Below are 11,212 nucleotides of genomic sequence, written 5' to 3' on the forward strand. Positions count from 1 at the left end.
ACAGTATAGAAAGGTAACATTTCAAGAAAGATATCATGAAACATTTAGATGTCACAATTGTGGATCCAAAGAACATAGTAGGAGGGATTGCCCTAAAATTACAAAAGAAAGACATAGATCAGAATACAGAAGTAAGTGCAACAGCAGACAGTCTTCCATTGATAGACATAGGTATAGAAGTCCACCTAATTATAAAGAACATAGAGGGGGCAGAGATAATTCAAAGGATAGGAAATCTGGTTCACTGAATGGACTAAACAAACAAGACAACACTAACATACACCAAACAGAAAACAATAATTGGCTCATTGATTCAGGAGCAACTAATCACACTACAAATAATAGAAATATATTGTCTTCATTTGTGGAGGATAAATTTGTGATCAAAGTAGCTAATCAAGAAAAAGTCCAAGTAATAGGTAGAGGGAATGTAACTCTACCTGGTATAGGAAAAATAGAGGGGGTATTACTAATACCTGAAATACCTCATAACATACTTAGTGCCATAAAACTAAGCAGAGAATCTGACACTAATATCGTGTTCTCAAAGGGAAAAGCAACATTAGAGAAAAATGGAGTAGATATAGGTACAGTAATAATCAAAGGAGGTCTACCTTATTTAATGACAAAGGAAAAATGGTTACACAACATTGATTCAAATATGGAAGATAGCATTGAAATAGATAATGGGAACAATAGTAACAGTGACAATGATGAATGTGAAGTTACTCATAATCACAAAGATACAAACAATGAAAAAAAACCTAAAATAGGTAAACCAATTCACGATGAGTGTGCTCATGTCTTACATAGGAAGTTAGGACATGCCAGTTTTCCTGTTGTACAAAAGATGACTGAACACGCAGAAGGTGTCAAAATAAAAAATTGTGAAAATTATTTGGAATGCTCAGTATGTAAGTCCACAAAACTGAAAACTAGTCCCAGACCTAAAAGATCAACAAGGTCAACTAACAAAATTTTTGATTTGGTACACATGGACCTAGTTGGCCCACTAACACCATCAATTACTTACAAAAAACGTTACTTTCTAACCATTGTAGATGATTATAGTCGTTATGGATTTGTTTACACATTAAAACATAAAGATGAAACCTTCCAGAAATTTAAAGAGTTCTACAAACGTATAGAAACACAGCACAATATTAAAATAAAGCAAATCATGACAGATAGGGGATGTGAATTCATGTCTAAGGAATTTTCCCAATGGCTAAAGGATAAAGGGATGTTACATTACACATCAAGTCCTTTTTCGGCCTTCCAGAACGGAGTGGTAGAGAGAAAGAACTCAACGTTACAAACCATGATTAGATGCACATTAGAAGATGCTGGCTTAGGCAAACAATTCTGGTCAGAAGCACTACAATATTCAAATTACACACAAAATAGAACCTGGTCCAGCATCGTAAATAAGACACCATATGAAGTAATGTATAATAGGAAACCAAAATTAGCACACATGCACATATTTGGAGTCACTGCAGACGTACACATACCTAAACAATTAAGGCGTAAAGGAGAGAACGTATCCAGAAGACTTAGATTTATGGGATACGAAACAGGCACAAAAGGATACAGATTCATCGATAACAATAATAAATTTATAGTTTCCAGAACAGCTGTGTTTCATGAACAGGCCAACTGGTCTAAAATACATCTTAATGAAATATTCACAAACGCCAAATCAGATACCAAGCCCCAAAGAAAAGGGACTATAGAAGAACACAGTAACAACATACATAGAAACAAAACCAAAACATGGACAAACAGTCAACACAAAATAAAGACAGACACTTTAACAAAAAAAGAAGCAAGATATTTACATGACAATGATAGTAAGCCTGAAAGAACAATCAGAAGTAATAGAAATCAAGTACCAAACAAATACAAAGATTATGTAATGTATATGGATGGAGAATCAACAACACCTAATACATATGAGGAAGTGTTAAAACTTCCTCCTGAAGAAAAAGAAAAATGGGAATCAGCAATGACCAAAGAGATGAATAGTTTACGAGGGCTAAATGTATTTACACCTGCAATTGCACCAAAGGACAAAACCATCATTGGCACTAGATGGATATATAAAATTAAAAATTTAGAGGGAGGCAATACACTATACAAAGCTAGATTAGTTGCGCAAGGATATGCACAGAAATATCCCGAGGATTATACAGACACATACTCTCCCACAGTAAGAACAGAGAGTGTCAAAACAGCTCTAGTTATAGCATCAGCACTCAATCTCAACGTGTTCCAATATGACATACAGACTGCCTATTTACATGCAGAATTAGATAAAGAAATATATGTAAGAGCGCCTCACAGTCAATACACAAACAAAAATGAGACTTGGTTATTAAACAAAAGTTTATACGGGTTGAAACAATCTGGTAAACGATGGTATGATTGTTTAGTAAAAGTACTTAAAACTATGAATTTTAGTGCCACTACTGCTGACAATTGTTTCTTTGTAAAAAAGGATGGTGATTCCATAGAATTTGTATTAATCTATGTGGATGATATTTTGTATATAGGTAAACATAAAGAGAGGAGAGAAACATTTGTAACAAAACTAAGTGAACATTTTTCATTGAAATCTTTGGGTAAAGTTAATAAGTATCTTGGTGTTCAAATCAGTAAGACCAGAAGGGGATTCAAACTTTCACAAAGAGATAAAATCATAGAGCTCTTGAATAAATGTAATTTAAGTAATGCTAAGCCCTGTGACACTCCCATGCAAACTGATTTTCTAAGGAATACAGACGAATCATCCCCTGAATTCAAAGACAATACATTTTATAGATCAATCATAGGTTCCCTTCTTTACATTTCCAATTGGACTAGACCTGATATTGCTTTGCCTCTCAACTTACTGTCAAGACATGTCAGCAAACCAACACTATACCATTGGGAAGCTGTCAAAAGGATATTAAGGTATTTGAAGAATAGTTTAGACTTTTGTTTGTTATTGGAACCTGATAATATCAAGGAGCCCATCCTCACATGTTACGCCGATGCGGATTGGGCTGGCGATACCTCATGTAGGAAAAGCACATCTGGTTATATATTTCTACTTAACGGCTGTCCAGTTTACTGGTACACTGGCAAACAAGATTTAGTAGCTACTTCAACAACGGAAGCAGAATATGTTTGTCTATCTAAAGCAGCAAATAACCTTGTATGGTTTAATGACTTACTTTCAGACATCTGGAAAAAACCCACCTTACCATTTATCATGCATGAAGATAACAAAGCTGCTATCGAAATATCTAGATCTGATGCCATTGGACAAAGGTCCAGACATATAGATATAAAATTTAAACATGTGAGACAGTTGTCTCAAGATGGATTTATCAAAGCAGTTCATTGTGAAACATCAGAGCAAATAGCAGACATATTAACAAAGCCATTACCGTCCAAACAACATAAGTACTTGACTTCTAAGTTGCATGTTTTGTATTGTTCTGAATCTGAATGTAATTGGTGTGGTATATCGAATCGGCATTTAGAGGGGGATTTGTCAGATGTAAATGCCTTATTCTCTAATGTGTAAATAGTATATGAACGGGGTATCAAGGGTTAATTTATTCTTCACTTCTCAATGTATTCATAATTCACCACTCCCATATCTAGCTCCACCCATTGTATATATAAGGAGCTGTATGCACCCATTTTCCTTGCTTCTATCTGTGAATATTCAGTGAATATAGAATGCCTTATGTAAATAAAGAGAGATATATTTGAACTCTTAATTCTCAAATTATTTATTGAGTCTGATCCTGAAAATATTGCAACATACTCCTTATATCCGAGACAGTCACTTTGGCTGTGTTTAGACACTTTTGAGCTTCAGAGCAATAGAAGAAAGAGGTGGTAGTGAATAGGAGATGGAGGAAAAGGAAAAGGAGGAGGAGGAGGAGGAAAGTGGTTTTTGTAACCCATTCCTTTTGCAAACTGTATATTGATATACCAGCTGTCTTCTATACCCAACAGTGTCTGGCCTCAGTATGATTAATGTATATGCAGGCAAAGACTGCTAGGGTTTAATAGTTTTCTGGCCCGCATACCATAAACATCAGCAAGATTAATGCTTGAATGAATAGAGCCACATAGAGAGACATGGGGTCAGAAGTGATTCTTTGCCTCAAACCCTCCTTTCCAGCTGTTCTGACTTTGGGGGAGTTTGATTGCTCAACAGCAGTAAATATCCTGCTGAATTATAGCTTGACACACTGTCAGTCAGAGACTAAAATGGGAGGGGGGAGAAAGTTATCGAGTTATGCTAAAACATATCAGTGTATGTACTTCCGTAAAACAAACTGTCACTCGGAAGTACTTCATTCACATACTGTATCTGCACAGTTATGTGAAATTTTAATTCAGAGATTTGATTCTAAAGGAACTCAATGAAATCTTCAATTAGGATCAATCTGTTGCATTGGATTGGAGCAATTGAAATGTTGAAACAAGCTGAAATGGCTTCATTATTCAGTTGCTTTCACGCATCAAGGAAATTGTGCTTTGTTTTTTTCCTGAATCAAATTGATACTTATTGAATTCATAGTGCTACTCAAACTGATGATTTGCTGTGATTCGACATTTTGTAATGACTTGTTGGAGCAGGCCAAGGGAGAAAGTTCTGATACATTGACTACTTTCCATTCCTCAAATCTCTTCTCCAGAGAAACAACTCCAGACATGGGCATCATAATTTATAGACTCTTCTCATTATCAGATGAGTGCAATAGAGTAGAACAATACATAAACCCAAATCTTTCCCCTTATCTTCTCTCTTAATACCATCTTGCTCTGCTTCTTAATGGTTTGGATTGTATCAACCTCCTCTTTGCTTTCTTGTCCATGAGTTCTTTGTAAATGTTGTCAGCAGTTATCTATTTGTCTCATCACATCAGCAGATGCAAGCTGATGATGTGCTGCTGACAAAGTCTTTTGCCACACTATATGCGCAGAGAACTTGAAAGGTTGCAAAATCCCTGCAGCCAGTTCTTATTAGCTAGATTCCATTATTAATAGAAATCTAGATTTTCAGTGTTGTGTCCTTAATGTCAGTTTCTAATAGCAATAGCTCTTAGACTTATATATAACTTCGCAGTGCTTTACAGCCCTCTCTAAGCAGTTTACAGTATCAGCATATTGCCCCCAACAATTTGGGTCCTCATTTTACCATCGGAAGGATGGCTGAGTCAACCTTGAGCTAGTGAGAAACGAACAGCCGAACTGCAGTCAGCAGAAGTAACCTGCAGTACTGGATTCTAACCACTGCGCTACCACAGCTCTTATAAAAAAGTGTGATGCTATTACTGTTGTAATCCCATTCAGCACTGTAATAACTATGTAGTAATAACTGTGCAACAATAACTAAAAAAGGTAGCATGGAAATAGTAAAATATTACATTTCTCTCTCTCTCTCTACATACCGACATGACACACAGACACCTCACGTGTGTGTGTGTGTGTAAATTACATAATGCATATATTCAGCATGATTTTGGTGCTTTTCAACAACAACAAAACAATAAATAATAATTTACAGCAGAAAGGTAAAGGTTTCCCCTGTCCAACTTTAGTGGCTGGTGCTCATCTCTATTTTTTACCGAGGGAGCCAGCATTGTCTAAAGATACTTCTGTGGTCATGTGGCCAGCATGGCTATATGCCAAAATCGCATGGAACACTGTTACCTTCCCACTGAAGTGGTATCTACTTATCTACTTGTATTGCATGCTTTCATACTGTAAGGTGGGCAGGAGTTGAGGCAAGTAATGGGAGCTTACTCCGTCATTCAGCACTCGGGTCTTGAACCTGGGCTCTCAGCTGGCAAGCTCAGTGTCTTTAACCACTGAACCATCATATCCCTAATTTACCTTATCTTTATTTTATTCTCAATGGGATGCGGTGGCTCAGTGGCTAAGACACTGAGTTTGCAAATCAAAAGGTTGGCAATTCAGCAGTTCGAATCCCTAGTGCCGCGTAACAGGATGGGCTCCTGTTACTTGTCCCAGCTTCTGCCAACCTACCAGTTTGAAAGCACATAAAAAAATGCAAGTAGAAAAATAGAGCCCACCTTTGGTGGGAAGGTAACAGCATTCCGTGAGCCTTTGGCATTTAGTCATGCTGGCCACATGACCACAGAGATGTCTTCGGACAGCGCTGACTCTTCAGCTTTGAAATGGAGATGAGCACCACCCCCTAGAGTTGGGAACGACTAGCACATATGTGCAAGGGGAACCTTTAACTTTACCTTATCCTTATTTTATTTTAAATAGAAAAACTGGTAATGCTTAAAATTTGATTTTTAAAAGCAGCCCAGAATAATATATGGCTACACTGTAATGAATGTTGAATTGTGATTGACATGCTTTTCTTGATGTTCAGGTTCTCATCATGTGGATCATGTGGCTTAAGGGAGAGAAGAAAACATAACAGTTTCTCAGTAAATCTTTGATGTGGAAACATTCTTAATTTAAACTCCACCTGAAAAGAAGATCTCCCTGTCTTACTTTGCTTGTCACAAATGATGTGAAAGATACCATTTCCATGCTTCCCTGAAAATTATTTTTGAGTTATATCCCACCTTGTGTAATCAATGAAAAAGATGGCTTAAGAAAAATAACATTGGTTGCAGCAAAATCTGCTTGGCCCAATTATAAAATGGGGAAAAAAAATGTTTCAAGTGAAATATGCAAACATTGGGTATATAAATCCTGGGGATAGAACTGCAGTGAAATCGATTACATCAAATACTGAAGCAAGAATGGATTATATCCACTTCTGTCAATATAATGGAAGACAATTTGTTTGTTGTGGGGAGGACTTATGGATAAGTTGAAAAAAAAAAAGTGGATACAGCAAATATTTTTATATAATGTTAATTTTCCCAGGTTGTTGTTTTCTGTCCCTTAAAATATATATTTATTTATTAGCTGAATGGCCATAGAGCAGGGGTGAAATCCAGCAGGTTCAGACACGTTCTGGAGAACCGGTAGCGGAAATTTTGAGTAGTTTGGAGAACCGGCAAATACCACCTCTGGCTGGTCCCAGAGTGGGGTGGGAATGGAGATTTTGCAATATCCTTCCTCCAGAAGAGGGGAGGGAATAGGGATTTTGCAGTATCCTTCCCTAGGAGTGGGGTAGAAATGGAGATTTTGCAGTATGCTTGGTGTGGCTTGGTGGGCGTGGCTCGGTGGGCGTGGCTTGATGGGCATGACAGGGGAAGGATACTGCAAAATCTCCATTCCCACCCCACTCTGGGGCCAGCCAGAGGTGGTATTTGCAGGATGTCCGAACTACTCAAAATTTCCGCTACCAGTCCTCCAAACTGCTCAAAATACCTGCTACCAGTTCTCCAGAACCTGTCAGAACCTGCTGGATTTCTTCTCTGATATGTGGGTATATGCATAATTTTGTATTTATTTGTTTATTTTGTCATGTTTATGTAGTGTATATTAGAGGGGGAGACCCTTTGAGAGCTGTATGCAATGAAATTTCATTTTAACCTATGCCAATTAGTGTACATTCAAAGTGACAAAGTTATTCTAAGTCTAAGTTCTAAGTCTAAGTCTAATTGTGATAGGTGATTAAGCTTGCTGACAAGTTCAAGAAGCCAAGTGTAATATAATGGGGCATTTTAGTAGCCTTTATGCCCTGATTTAGTTTTGGTCTCTGAGCACATGAAAAAGTCATCCTTGTAGGAACTCATTATATCTACCTGGTCTCAATTTGCATCAGTGAGTGCCATTACATTACATGAGCTATTATTTTAAAATATTAAAAAAGTAAAACTTGTGAAAGAGAAGAGGATAATTGGCACAAGAAAGGGCTTATGGTATTTGTAAGAATCTTGAGAATATAACCATGGAACATTTTCAATCTGATTTCAAGATGACATTTAGAAAATAAATGTGCACCTGTTTGCAACTCTTTAAAGCTCTTCTGGGAGCAAACTGCTTAGGGTAGTAACATGGATTTGAGAAGGTTGTGGTACAATAGAGTTACAAAAGTTGTTTTACTTACACTCCCACGTCCCCTGGAGCACCTTTTTGGAATCTCAAATATTGCAGAATTCTAAAGCTGAAGTGGGTCATTTTCTGCTTAAATGTTCTCCAGCTTCTCTTCAGACTTTTTCATGCATTTTATCCAAGCAGGAACTGCAATATATGTTTCTATCTTTTATTGTTCCATGTGTTATTATGTTTGGAACAGAAAGTTGTTGCAAATTCTAAGCCATCTTTGCCATTTGGTTAATTAGACTTTTTAGTACATAAGCACTTCTAAATTGCAGTCGTATCAGCTGCTTATCTAGAAAATATGAAAGACTCATATCTCAACAAAACCCTGGCAAAGGAGATTCAAATCTGCATCATAACATTTTCCATTTTCGTGGGATGAATTTAACCTTCGAAATGAGATGGATGAGGATTTTATTTTTAACCTTCTGTCCTTAAAAACATACATAGAAAACTTTGCCAATTATTGAGGCTAAAATAGTGATAGTTTGACTGACAGGAGGGTTAAACACACTATTCAACTACAATGTCCTCTGAGTCACTTAGATCCAGTTAATTTACTATATGTTGCAGGGTTTTGCTCAACCTGTTCACACATTCTTTTTTTTAAAAAAAAAAAAATGTAATACATTGTGCATTCTGACCAATCTCTTTCTCTTCCAGTGCAACTTTAAAGGTATAAATTATTGCAGGCATTGTATACATAGACCATGAACACCTAAAATAGCAAGGCCTACATAAATGAAGCTCATGTAGAAGCTTTGGTGCCTTAAACATTTGCACTATAAGTTCTGGAAGAAGTTGAGACCATCCCTCTTCTAAAGATAAAGATAAAGATTCTGCTCGCACATATGTGCTAGTCATTCCTGACTCTAGGGGGTAGTGCTCATCTCCGTTTCAAAGCCAAAGAGCCAGCGCTGTCCGAATACGTCTCCGTGGTTATGTGGCCAGCATGACTAAATGCCAAAGGCACACAGAACGCTGTTACCTTCCCACCAAAGGTGGTCCCTATTTTTCTACTTGCATTTTTACGTGCTTTTGAACTGCTAGATTGGCAGAAGCTGGGACAAGTAATGGGAGCTCACTCCACTATGGGACACTAGGGATTCGAATCACTGAACTGTCAACCTTTCGATCAACATGCTCAGCATCTTAACCACTGAGCCATCACATCCCTGTCCTTCCTCTAGAAGGGTTCAAATTTAATTGGATGCACTAGCCAGAATCACATATGTGAAGTGGCCATACATATACATTTGATGATAGATAGATGATAGATAGATAGATAGATAGATAGATAGATAGATAGATAGATAGATAGATGATACATAGATGAGAGAAAGAGAGAGATAAATCAGTACAATGCAGGAAAAAACCCTCTCAATTCTGATGTTTTTCATTCCACAGAAGGAATCCTATTTAAAAATATTTTCAGTATGAAGAAAAAATGAATTCCTCAAAGAAGGATAAGAGGACTTATCACCAATATCAAATGACTAAAGAATGAGAATGCTTGTCCTGTCTAACTCTTCTATCATTTTGCCAGCAGCCCCTTAGGATATAATAAAAAAATGAGAATCTCTGATACCACATTTTTCTTTTATTCCTCAGGAGAAGAACTGGGATGGAATGCTTCTATATGGCCTTTTCATATCCAGAAGCAGAAGCAATCAGTGAGAAGAGACACATAACAAGAAAAAGAACAATTTATTTCCCCAATTCTGCAACCTATGAACAATAAATAAAACTCTAATAAGTATAAATAAATGATTTTGAAGTCCTCCAAGAATGAGGTAAAAAAGATACTTCTCTTCTGCAAGGAGGTAGAATATCAAGGAACAGGAGAATATATTTTCACATGCTACGAGCCCAAGCATATTTTGCAAACCTAAAGCTTAGGGACTTATTCAACTTTTGCTTTATATAACTTTCCTTCCTTTTATGTACTGTAATTAAGGGTGGGAGAATTTGGCATATTTCTAATTTAAGGTATTGGGTCAAGTGATCAAGTCTCAGTTTGCAAGTGCTGCTGAAGACGTTTATGCAAAGAAGTTCTGGCATATCATTTTAATCAATTAATCTGTTAGCTTTATAGTCTACCTTTTTCAGGAACTCGAGGTGGCGTATATATCATTCCATCTTCCAATTTTCCCCACATCTTTGAAGTAGGTTCTACTGAAATAGTTACTGGTCCAAAGTCACCCATTGAGATTCCATGACTGAGGTTAGGCTTAGAAGAGGATCTCACTTTTTCTGGTTCAGCAAAACACACTTTTCCCAACAATATGTGGGATTTTTTTTGTGCCCATTGTTTTAAATTGGAAATTTTTTTAAATTAAAAAATTAGAAAAAATGAAGACTAGCTTCCATTTTAATTTGTGTAGTGTGTATTTGGTATGTTTAGAGTACAAATTAAATTTCTCTTTATACTTGTGGTACACATCTATTTGCTGAATGCTCTTCTTGTAAGTATGAGGCCATCAACTTCTCTATATACAATACAATCTCGAGTACAATTCCTGATTCAGAAAATTTGGAGCTGTTTCAGAGATGCTACAGAGTGAGAAATGTAAAGATCACTCTTTTCCATTCTATTTCAGATCATCCAATATATTTAGCTTTTTAAAGTGATTGAAATAACATAACAAGGACAGATGTCTATGGTGATTCTCAGTCATCCAGGTCATGGTTGTCTCAAAGGTGTTTTTTCAAGAGGCAACTGGACTTTCTGGTTTTTCTTTGAAGACATTTCACTTTTTATCCAAGAAGCTTCTTCAGCTCTGACTGGATGGTGGGGAATGGAAGGATTTATATTCCTTACAGACAACTAGTCATTTGCATTCTTTTAGGGAGTCATAAAGGTTACTTGGAGGTTTATCTGTGTCCTCAGACTCATCTGCGTAGTGGAAGTGGGTATGTCTCAGTAAGACAAATCGAAGGAGTGAAGGTCCCCAGAACTGAGGAATGTCAGCGCAACGATGCATGAAAAAGTGAAACGTCTTCAAAGAAAAACCAGAAAGTCCAGTTGCCTCTTAAATAAGTACCTTTGGGACATAACAAGGACAGCCTTTTTGTGGCCAATGACAGAGTGACATCACAAAAAGGTACAACAAAATATATTTATGACTTGATGCACCAATCTGTAGCTTTACAAATTTCAGCCGCA

Source organism: Pituophis catenifer, unplaced genomic scaffold, assembly GCF_029215685.1.
Source record: "Pituophis catenifer annectens isolate HBS135680 unplaced genomic scaffold, rPitCat1.0.hap2 SCAF_4, whole genome shotgun sequence".
NCBI classification, from domain to species: Eukaryota; Metazoa; Chordata; class Lepidosauria; order Squamata; family Colubridae; genus Pituophis; species Pituophis catenifer.